At 28.9% G+C, this 12,572-nt stretch overlaps 1 protein-coding gene across 2 annotated transcripts in view; it reads right to left on the bottom strand.

The window, feature by feature from the left end:
• Positions 1-3,554: 3,554 nt before the first annotated feature.
• The window catches only part of LOC107455838 (octopamine receptor beta-2R), a 112,406-nt gene continuing 103,388 nt past the window's right edge, over positions 3,555-12,572 (bottom strand). For both annotated transcript variants that reach the window (XM_021147614.4, XM_021147612.4), the window contains exon 3: positions 3,555-3,766. The gene's annotated coding sequence lies outside the window, so the exon portion shown is untranslated. The remainder of the gene's footprint in view (positions 3,767-12,572) is intronic.

The following is a 12,572-nucleotide window of genomic DNA, read 5'->3' as shown; positions in this document are numbered from 1 at the left end:
ATTAACTGGAATAAAAATAATTTTGATGATGCTATAAAGTTCTCAGAAGTTCTCTATGTCCCAAGGTCTCCTTTACTCTAATTAAAATTCTCCTCTATATTTTATAACGCTTTTTGACAAAGAGACACAGTTATATATTTTTCTTAAAAAAATTATAGCGGTTTCAAGCATTCGAAAATAAAAATAGTTTATACTAGCGGTCGCCTATCCTCACGAAGTATTTAATATCACGGACCTCATTTTTTGTAATAACTTTTTACAGTGGGTTTTTAAATTTTCAAAGTTGACGTGTTTTAGCGATTTTATTAAAATTGTACTAATCCAAAGGAAAGATGGAAAGTTTTCAAATGAACTAATTAAAAGATTATTCAAAGTAGAAAATTCCCAAATGTACTAATTAAAAAGTTATTTAAGACGGAAAGTTTCTGTAATAATTAAAAGGTTATTCAATGGAAAGCTTCCTAATGGTCACACTGTATATTTTCTCAGAAAAGTTTTATTTAGAATGACGACGAATGATAAGAACGGAAAGTCAAGTGATGATAATGATTAATTATAATTTAATTATTACAAACATAATAATATCCAATCAGTGTGACTTCACAACTTCACATTAGAGGGAAAGCGGAAAATTTGACTAACGATATCAAAACAAAAACTAGCCATCTTATTTTGTGACTCACTCTTAAGATTTTCATTCTAAAATTATGGTAAAATAACTGGCAGCTGTCTGTCCATCCGATTAACCGTAAAGTTTACGGTAAAGAACATTTTTTTCCTGTATGGTTTTGAAACCATTTACAAAAGGTATGGTTATAAAACCATGAATACAAAACTATACGTATTTTTAACCATTTACAACTAGCATTTTTCAAAAACGTAAAAAAAAAAAAAAAAAAAAAAAAAATATTATTTAACTAGACATAGGAGCTCGACTTTTCATTGGGCATTAGAGAGTGCCGGAGACTGGAAATTCTTCATGTGTTGGGAATGGAGGAAATATTGTGGTGTCAACACTAGGACTCGAACTCAAATTCTGCCGGTCATAAGATTGAAAGATAAGCCCGCTCGGCTATGATATGTAAGCAGTTGCAAAGAACTAAATAGCTTCATAAAGTGATTCTAGCTGGTGGGATAAAATTCTGGTTGTTTAACCGTATTAGGTGAAAGTGGTCAATAAACAGTTTGATTAATATTTTATTTATGGTTATTTGACTGTCTTTATTAAATATGGTAAAATAACCATTCAATAAATTGTTATTTAACCATTTTTCCCGAGAAATTTCTAACAGTGCGTTGTGAAGTAACTGCTTACTGAGCTTATAGTTAAAACTTAAATATTTGCCTCAACTTTGTCCAAAATCTTAAACATCGGTAGTGAAGAGTGCTTGTTCCTATCCAGTAGGGCCTGTTGCGAGGTTGAATCTCTTCCCTAGCTTCGAATAGCAAGAAAACTTGAGGTAAATATTTACAGAGAAAACGGAGCAGTCTCTGTCCGTAACTAGTTCTCAATTCTTTAGTGGATGTAAACAATTTCTTTCATGGACCGCCATCTGGTAAACGCTAGTTTATAGGAATTTAATAAAAGTAAGATTAAAAAACAATTCCAGAGAAATAGTCTGTCTTAAGAAGGAATATAAACTAGGAAATAAATAAAAATATTTAAACTAACTAACTTCGATTTGCAAAAAGAAGTGATGTCATTTTTATAACACATAAAAATCTTCTGTAATATAATTTTGTTACTTACGTTATTTTATTTTATTTAATATTATTACTATTTAAAACCCTTTAAAACGAAGTTTCATTTATTTTACAAATCTTCGCAATGAAATTTTTCAATATAGTAAATATTCCTTTGAAACTGATCTTACGCTAAAATCAGAAAAGCTAAAACATTTTTAATATACAGGGTCACGAAATAACTTGGAAAAAGTTTAAAAGCAAATATCATAATCTTACTCCAAAGTTTCAGATATTTTTGTCACATTTCGATGCAAGTACGTATCCAAATATGAATATGAGACATGGTTGTTGATTATGCTGCTGCAACACACACTCAAGAATGGTCATATTCTCTTGACACAAATGCAAGAAATTTTCATCTTAAAAACAAAAATTTGCAGAAAACCTCAAAAGAATTCTATATCCCTTAAAAAAATCTTTGTGCAAGGGACAAAATTTCAGTGAACAACTCAGTTGCCAATAACAATATTTCTTGACTAAAAAATTGTGCTCTGCTAAAAAATTGTCTACTTGAATTTTTTTTTAAAAATATGTTACTGCTAGTCATGTTTTCATTTTTATTTGAAAGTTCAATTGTAGTATTTTAATAGGTATTAAAGTTACCTTGTAAATGTGTTCAAGTTATTTCTGTATGATTGTCCCGAAAACTATATTAAATTTGCTCAAGGAAGAATTATTTTAATACTTCAAATTTTTAATTCTCCAGACACGAATGCATTATTTTCCGTTAAATTCATCTTGAAATGAGAAGTTGATACAAATCCTTACAAGACTTCCTAAAAAATTATTAATGCAAGAGACAAAATTTTAGTGAGTGAGTCCATAACAATTTTTTGACATATTTACAGTTCTGCTGAAAAATTATCAACTTTTTATAAACTACGTTACAGTTAATAATATTTTCATTCTTTTTTGAAAGATCAGTTATAATATTTAAATAAGCAATAAAATTCATATGTGTCCAAGTTATTTCTGTATAATTTGACTCTAAATTAAATTAGCTCTATGAAGAATTATTTTCATACTTAAAATTTTATTTACCAAACTCGAATGCATAGAATTTTTCGTTCTGTTCATTTTGAAAACACAAGTTTATACAAAACCTCACAAGACTTCTATATGTCCCTAAAAAACTCTTTGTGCGAGGACCAAATTTTCAGTGAGTGAGTTGCTACCCATAATTTAAAAAAATTACAATATATTTTCTTGTCTGCTGAAAAATTATCAACTTGAAGTTTTTAGTAAATATGTTACAACTAGTAATATCATGCCTATCCGAAACTTCAGCTGTAATATTTTAAAAAGCATTAAAACTACATTGAATATGTGTCCAAACTATTTTTTGTGTCATTTACCTAAAAACTATTTTAAATTAGTCAAATAAAGATTATTTTTCAATTCAATCATATTCCTATATAAAAACTCGTAAAAATCATCTAACAGTTATTCACAGAAAAGCTCCCACATGAAAGCATGAAGGATGTTCAGTGATGAATATTTATGCTTTGTTTGTTAGATTTCAATTTAATTATCATTCTCTACTTCTGACATAAACCGATTTTTGAATATTTATTTCGAAAACTAAAAATAAGTGAATTATCATGTTTTTGGCTTTCGATACACGTCACAGGTGTGACATAAAACAACCTTACTTTTTTTTATTGAAATCCAGAAGCAATTGTAAATCATATCTACCCTTGAATAAAAGCTATATATTATACTTCACTGCATGAAAAAAGATATAAATGAATTGTCTAAATTAGTAGAAACAATAAATGTGTTTAAAAACCTCGATAGTGAAAAAAATGTAGTGTGCCATTCTTTTTATAAAGGTAAGGATATATACAAATTATGATACACATGTATGTCATTGGAAGTATAGAAAAGATCTACAGGAGGATTTCCTCACTATTAAGTAGGTGCACGATTAAAATATCACAATGAGCACATCCTTTTCCCTAAATTATTTATAAAGTGCGTCCACATAAAAAGCATGCACTTCATTCCTCTGCAATCCACTCTGAAAAAGAAAGAAGAAACAATGTTATTTTATTAAACATTAAAAAAACACATTTGTTCTACTCTTCGTTTCGATATTTGTTAAACTCTTTGTGAATATAAGATTACGTCATTTCTCCACACCTCACTGTTTTCCATGGATACGACTAATCTTGCTTTTTCCCCACGCAAGTACAGTCCAACTTCTTACTGAAAAGTAATACCAATGAGGAAACAACAAGATTTGACGAGACCATGGTGATGGAGAGGGGGAAAGTGTAAGGAATGGGGAAATCACGCAACCTTGAGGTATCTATTATTTTTACAAAGAATATAATGTTCGGAATAATTAACATCATTAGCAGTGTTTTTCGAAGCTTTCTCGTCAAGGAAAATAAAAGAAAATATGGCTGAAATGCTTTACACTTGAGGCAAACATTATAATTCTAACCATTATCTTGCCGTGAAAAATTATCTGGACTCCAAATCGCGCAAATGAATGAAATATTTATGAATGTATTAAATGTTTTTGAAAATCGCTAATTTTTTGAGAATTTTCGATCAAGTGAAAAACTATCAAAATCAACGAATAAATTTTTAATAAATGGATAAAAATTCAATAAATATTTAATACATTTTCAATAATTTTTAATCAATGAATAAATTTCGCAAATTTGTTATGAAGTCAGATAAAGTACCTCTAGTATAGCTTTTCAAATATTAAAGAATTTGATAATAAACTCTTTTTATTTTCACAAAGCTGTAGTTAGATTGACGTTTTAAATCGTTTTCAAGCGTCTATCTAACAATTACAAATAACTGTTGCAAATTCTCAGCATCTTATATTATTCTTAAAAGAGCGTTATTTCATGTAACGTCAGAGTCTAACTATAGGAAAATATATAAATTCTTCTACTACATGCCATTTACAGAATTCAACTACAATTTACAGTATACACTTTTTACAGGGTGATGCAGTACAGTAATCACGTAATTGGAGAGAGCTCAGTCGATTAGATTTCGATCAGAAAAATTGAGAATTGCACCATAACCAATGGCCAGAAAAGTCATCGTTCGTCGCAAGGAGCATTTATTTCTTCTGGATTGGTTGCTCTGGCGCATTTGAACTAGACAATAGTTTATCTAAACTATCTTGATTTTATTGTAATTTCTTATTTTCTAATATTTTTTGCCAAAAATTTCTTAGATTTTACTGTTTATTGATTTGGCAATTAAGTTGCAGAGCCAAATCAGCAAATAATGATAAAATTGATATTTCTGGAAGTAATTTTGGTGCAATTTTTGACAATGTTATTAGAAAAGGTAAGAATTAACTGAATTCAGATAACTCATATAAGATTAACTCATCTAACTATAGCTCAAGAACTTATAGACTAACTCATATAAAAAAGATCTGTTCCTCGAACTAAATATAAATTTTTAATTAAAAATGGAATAATAATATGCGCTACTAAACTCAGTGGTGCCACAGCCCATAGAGGGCCAAGACCTACTGTGCCCATTTCAGTATTCTTTGAGCTCTGGGGTCCCAGAGAAGATGTTCCAGTTGGGTGGTCAGCCCCACGCCGAACCCCCAGTTCCCGAGTATGCTTGGTACTCATTTTATCGACTCACTGAAGGGATGAAAGGCTGAGTCAACCTTGCCCAGTCCCAGGATCGAACCAATAACCATATGTTCTTTAATAAAGCAAAGTTACATTTTGATGCATTTTTTTAAAAAAAAAATTACACAATATGTATTTCAAATTTATCCTTACTACATTAAATACTAATTATTTAAATTAATGTTTCATTTCTTAAGCAGGTGTTATTGGTATCGTTATATTATATGAATCAAATTTTGCGTTTTGATTCCAATGACAAATGTGGTGATATAAAATTGCATCTCATTAAACATTTTACAAAATATTTAAAAATTATTGTATAAAAATGAATTGCACTTTTTAGAATGAAATAAAAATATTTTAAATGAAAATATTAAGCCTAACTAGTTTTTTTATAGAGTAAAAAAGATGGAGTTAAAAATCTTCACAAACGTTTTGGCATGCTTACTAGCACGGGAAAGTCAAAGATTAATGTTTAAAGGAATGCTACCGATATCATTGAAAACAAAAAAACCACACAATGACATAGTCTGAAAAATTAATTATTTACTAATAAAAAGCAAGTCGACAGTAAGTAATCTTAAAAATCTTTATTTTAATTAAGCTTTTTAAATATTAATTTATAATTAAACTATATTTACATTATGCGATAAAAAATTTTCTAGAATAAGTTACTATATTAGAAGCGTAGTTTTGATATTTATTCAGTGGAAAAAATTAATTTTAATAATCAAGTTGAATTCTGTTTTTGTTTTATAATGTAGTTTGACAAATGAATATTTAATGTCAGTGGAGAGGCATCAACAGAAATTCGCAAACACATATAACAACGTGACTGTGATATTGATAAGAAACAGATAAACAACTTATAAAAAAATCAAAACAACTGATTAAAATAATCAAAAAAGGTTATGGGTTACTAACGTTCTGAATATGAAAAAAAAAATTACAATGTTTTAAAGCATTATTTTTTAACTAAATTTTTCACTGTACAGGAATATAATCAAATTTAAAAAAGAGAATGTGAAAAAAAATTTTTAAATACGTGTTTTACAAAATTAATCTTATTCATTAAATAAATACCTTCATGAGAGTGACCCTGATTATTATCACAAGCAGTTTAATATTTACATGTCCTCAGTTTCTCCACAACCATGTATCCACACTAGCCTTGTTGAGTCATTTGTTCGTTTAAACTCATTATCAGTTTATTAAAATAAAGCAAACCAAAAGTGATCATAAAAGCATGCAATAACTATATTTATTAATGACTAAAATGTCCTATAATTGAAAACTAAGAATAAAAATAGTTTTGTGCATCATTGAAAAAGTAAATCAAGAATTTATTTCCAAATATAAAACGATTTTTTTATTTGCTACCAAAGAATCAAAAGTATTGTCACGCAATCATATACAAAAGTTGACGCTCAGCTTTGTCAATCTGCCAAAATCTACGAACTAATATTGAGCAAAGAATATATATTTCGAGTGAAGACAACTGTTCAGCATTAGCCCCATGTAGTTCATATTAGGCTCTCGTTTCAAGAATAAATTTTAAAAAATAGGCTGCACAAGACTCCACTTGAATCGAACAATTACAAAGTGACACTTAATCGTCCTCAAGTTGGAAAGCCTTTATTGAAAATCTAAAAGTTTAATGTTTTTTTAAGAAACGGTACAATTTTTACATGGGATTCACCATGAATCGAATGGAATCAAAAAAATTGAACATTACACTCTCAGGAATAAAATTCTCAATTTTGACGATTCAGCAATCCTTGAGATATATTTTGTTAATTTTGAGAATTATTTCGGTCTCGAAACCCGTGATTTGTGATGAAACGGGATTCCTCAAAAGTATGACGAAAATGTTTTCTCAACTCGAAATCTCATCTGATGCATTGTGGGAAATTGTTGACTAAGATGACGAAACTAGGTTGAAGACTAGACAATCAAAAATAAAGCGAAGGAATAAGCCGATTGACTTGCATGGTGGTCAAAGAGTAGGCTTCGTACCAGGAAGATACCGGGTTTGATTTCCATTTCTGCCATTGGTGTAATTTATCTCTCTGTTCTGTTTTTCTTTTGTTATTAAGATGATATTGACACAACGATATGATGCCCACGATAAAGTGATTATTTTAAAAGTTAGATAGATTAGACACGGCGAGGTAATTATTTATTACAGAAAAATAAGCAGAAATGACGAAATATTTCTTTACTATTGACTGAATTTCGTTTCCCCGAAGAACAGACGATAGTTGTTACTTCACTTTGACGAAATGCTTGCTCGGAGAATATACCAGGATACGGTTTCGTCAAAAACGAAGAAAGTTTCGTGAAATTTAAGTGTATTTGAATTTAACAGTGCGTTTTTTCCCAAAAGTGGACTTAGTAGCAATTGACTGTCTTTGACTGTCTTCAGCAATGGTCTCTGTAAGATATGTAGCAGAGAACTAATGAAGACGAAAATTTAATTAAATTTTTCAGGATCATTTCACGAAGGATGTTAAAATAACAACTCTGCCAGGTTATTTCCTAGCAGAGTTTATTATCCATAAATTTCTGTAAATTTTATTATCGTCACAAGATTAGAGAAAATATTAGTGTATGGAATGAAACTATTGATAATAATCATTGTTTACCTTTTAATAATCAGATTAATTGAGGGGATTGCCTTTTTTATATACAGTGATGTTTTTTAAAGCTTAAATAGCACTGCCTGATGTACATTTGTCGGATGCACCCGAAACTGATGTTTTCTATGTTTAAGTGCTTATATATTTGCCTGTGATATATATATATATATATATTGGAAAACTTAATACTGATGTGATTTAAGATTTAAAACCTTTTAAGATTCAAATAAAACAAATTCAATACCTTCTATCACAAAGTATTCGCATAAGAAATGAGAAATGGATACAAAGTACGGCGTCGCGTCATCCAAAGTAAGCAAACAGCAAGTATTGTCTAGTTGTTTGCTCGGGAAAATATTATTTAAATACGTATTGGAAATTTCCTGCCAAATAGGATTATTTTCTTAACCAAACTTATTTTGTAATTATTAATAATAACCGATAAATGCGACAAATTCTGATAGCTTATTCATTTCAACTGATTTACTTAGTTATTATTAATGATAATCAATGATTATTAATATTAACCGAATAATTACATTGAGCGTAACAACTAAGCACTATTATTTTCTTTTTTTTCACTAACCAGTTCAGGGATTTGATAAAATCACTTCGAGAAATAACCCTACAAAGCTGTTATTTTAACACCTTCAGTGAGTTGATCCCCTTAGGGATTTGATCAAATCTCCGTTTTTATAATCTTCCTGCTCCAGGTACATTGCTTTTCATTTTTAGAGAATATTATTGTATTCGTGCATTAGTTTTTTGCAGCGTCTTTCATAACTGCTGCACATATTTTTATTATTCAAACTTTTGTAGTCAGAAATTAGGATACTTTTTACATAATGCCAAAGAAATTTTTGCTGATGAAAAAATCCATTAAAAGTTTTTGTAGCAAGGCTTAAAAACGGCCAACTCATGATTTGTAAAGAAAAAAAAATCATTTTGGGGCAAAATTTATCTCATTTGATGATTTGTTCATTTTTTTCTGCTGCCAATATACTTTTAGCCATATTTGTTTTAATTTTAGTTAAATCATTGTTATCAGATAAGGCTGAAATCTAAAGCCATAGTTAAAAGAACCAAATAGCAGAGATGCTTTTTTTTGCAGTAGCCTACAAAGTTTTGGTTCAATATGCTGAGAATTTATCAGAGCACGCATGATTAAAAGTCATGATAAGGGGCTTCGATTTTTTTGGTTACAGGTGATTACCCTGTGAAAATGAGAGTTGAAGATGAAAACTCGATCATATAATGAAACTTTTATTCAGTAGTATTTGTAGAACTCGAAGTACAAAATTAAAAGTATATTTCATCCATAAGACTTTCTAAGTGAAATAATAAATTTTGCATAATATTATCTATAAGGGCAGGTCAGGAAAGATAAATTCCCAATGACCAGCCTAATCAAAAGCCAAATTAAAAAGTGACTAAATTTTTCGCAACAGACAGTTAGGAACATGGGAAGAGATCCATGTTTGGCGATTTATCGAAAGATAAAATAGCCAAAAACAAGGCAAGCCCTCGTAATCAATATTGAATCTAAACTAATTTGGCTATAGCTAATCGCTAAGAAGGATCGTGTGAATTAGTATCACCCTGTAACTGAGATATTTTTGTGGTAAGAGAAATAAAGAATAAAGAGTTAAAAATAGAGTTTGATGTTCGATTTAGTCGTTACAGGGAATTAATGAGTTTTACATTTATATTGAAATAAAAAAAGTTAGCTGTTGCATTGATTGTTAAGAAAAGAATAAAATATTTATATTTACTTTTTATAAAATGTAATAAAAATTAAATAATTGGCTTAATTTAATTAAAATTCGTTTAAGAATAATTAAAAAAAATTCAGAAATTAAAGAAATTTTAAAAGCTAGGAAATATGTAATGGCTATTGTGGTATCACAATGCCAATCGAGAATTAAGAATGGTAAAGGAAACATCTTCAATACTTAGCGACTAATTACGATAATTATTTTTAATTACTGTCTAGATTTCAATTGTACTTCTTGGAGAAAAATGTTTGCTTTACTTATGCTTTATATTTCATTGAAACATAGAATATAAATAAAAATTTTCTATCTTAATTTACTAAATAACCCAAAAAATAATTTAATTGTTAAAACATTTTAATACATTAACAATCTCTATTAATGCAGGCTTACAATGGATCAAAATTCAGTTTAAGTTTATGAACTGTCACGTGCGAGACATAGCTTGATTTCTTCATGTGTCCCACACGTGACGAATTAATAACTAACTAAAAAAAATAATTACAATACTACTCTAACTTATAAATTACTAAAACTACTGCAAAACATTTGAAAAATTTTTATATTTTATAAAAATAAATACGATAATTAAATTATTTCTTTAGTTAGCTGAATTCGTCTATTTATTTTAAAAATTAAAAAATCATGCCACCTTCGTAAGAATTACTTAAAATATCTATTTTTTAAAAATTAAAATTACATTAAAACACATTTCAAAAAGAAAAAAAATACACTAAAAAGTATATCATACGTGACTATGAAATCCTTCAAATATGTTCTGGAGAATGAAAGTAAAAGGTGATAAAATGTACGAAAGTTCGATGGGAGTATTAATGATGATATACAGTGGCATGCTAAAGTTTTTGGCCAGTATAATATTTTATTTTTTTTCAATATTTGGCTGTTTAAATAAGGGAAAAGCAAATAATTTTCAATTCATTTATTGTTAATACCAATTTCAAATACTATCACATTGTTACTTATTTAACATTATATGTATAAAGATTTATAAGGAAAAAAATAGCAGATAAAATAAACTGCAGTAATTTCGTGTTCAAAAGTCTACGACTAGACTTTGTTTTTAATTTATGTTGCTGATATACATTGGTATTCAAAAGATTAATTTTTAGTAAATTTAAGTTAAAAATTAATAATCCTGACATAAACATACATTAACAAATCTTTCGATACAGGTAGAAAGGTATATCTGGAGTTACGTCAAAGAAATTATCAGAAAAAAAGCAGATTCGTTAAAGAAATTCCGTTTTTCTTATTGTTAAAAAAGTTAACTGAAAATAACCTAGTTACTAATAATCGAAGTGAATATAGTTTAAAATGTAAGTCTAAAAGTTATTGACAAACCAAATCAACAGAGAAAGAAATTCGTATAATAAAAAGCAAATTAACGGGAAACTCAAATTGCTCTGGAGTTATACAAAGTATTTTACAGATTAGTCGTAGTACCTTAAATCACGTAGGAATGGTTTGCACGCAACAAGACGTTTATATGATGTTGGATTGCATGGGCGAATAACCATAACAATGTTATTCATTTGTAAAAAAAACTTAAAAAGCTAGATTGCAGTTTGCTTAAGAACACTTGAACATGGATTTAGAAAATTTCTGATACAAGAAGTATATTCGATGTTCAACAAGAAATAATTCAAAATTAAATGCTCTTTTTTCGAGGTTTTGTCGATTAAAAAAATAAATATCAAATTCCTACTGACATGATAAAGGCAATGTTATGGTATGAGATGCCTATCAAAACAATGGCCTAGGCTATTAGTGCAAATTGATGGTCTTATGGATCTCTTTATGTATATTCTACGAAATAATCTTCTAGCGTATGCAAACCAAATGATGTCTAGAACTGGTCAATTCAGCAAGTATTTCCACGACTGGAGTTACACCTTAAAGATTGAAGGGATGATTTGCAGGTAACAATATTGATCTTTAACGAAACAATCCAATATGTTAGTCTGTAGCTGCAAATAGCGTGGACACGGAAAGTATTAAAAATGTGTTAATGATAGTTCTTGGTGAAGTGAAACATCAAAAGTTGTTTCACTACATCACTTTGAGGTAAAAGCAGTTTAGTGTTCTCCGAAGACCACCTCGGTTGACATTCGTCAATTCAGACGCACCATATTAGGTGGCCAAAAGTTGCCCCCACACTAAAGACCGATAGTACAGAAAATGAAAGAACATCCATGACTTGCCCGGGATCTAACCCCTACACAGTTCGGTCGGCACATTTTTAGTGTTAACATTGAGAAAAAAAGTATGGTCAAAACTACCAGATACAGAAAAGTTTATCATATTTTTGGGCTCATGGAAACACCAAAAAGCTCGGTAAGTTCTATCGAAAAGGTTTGGTAATAATTTTGATAAAATTAATAATAAAATATGTTTTTATAATGTGTGATAAAATTTGGGTGAATGTGGTAATGTTTGGTAATTTTAAGGGGATATCTTAGAGCATGACGTGAAAAAATTTATTCGGTAAAATTTGCTTTTCAATTTCTTTTTTTTTTATAGCTCTGAAAAAAGTTTGGTGCATAGTTGCCTCCATTTTTGGTGTTGAGGTAAACTAAAATTTTCAAAATGCAAATAGTTACATATTTTCACTTTTTCACTGTTGCAGTTTTATTTATTTTTATTTATTCATTTCTCGCTTGTTTGTTTATTGTTTTTCATGAGCATTAAAATCAATTTACGACTTAAAATAATTCATTAAAAAGCAAGCACGTTTATATATTTGCATTAAATCTTTCTAACAATTGTTATTT

Source organism: Parasteatoda tepidariorum, chromosome 11, assembly GCF_982258835.1.
Source record: "Parasteatoda tepidariorum strain Cologne lab strain chromosome 11, Ptep-v5.0, whole genome shotgun sequence".
NCBI lineage: Eukaryota > Metazoa > Arthropoda > Arachnida > Araneae > Theridiidae > Parasteatoda > Parasteatoda tepidariorum.
The sequence above is the reverse complement of the archived record's forward strand: the minus strand, read 5'-3'. Positions and strand labels throughout refer to the sequence as shown.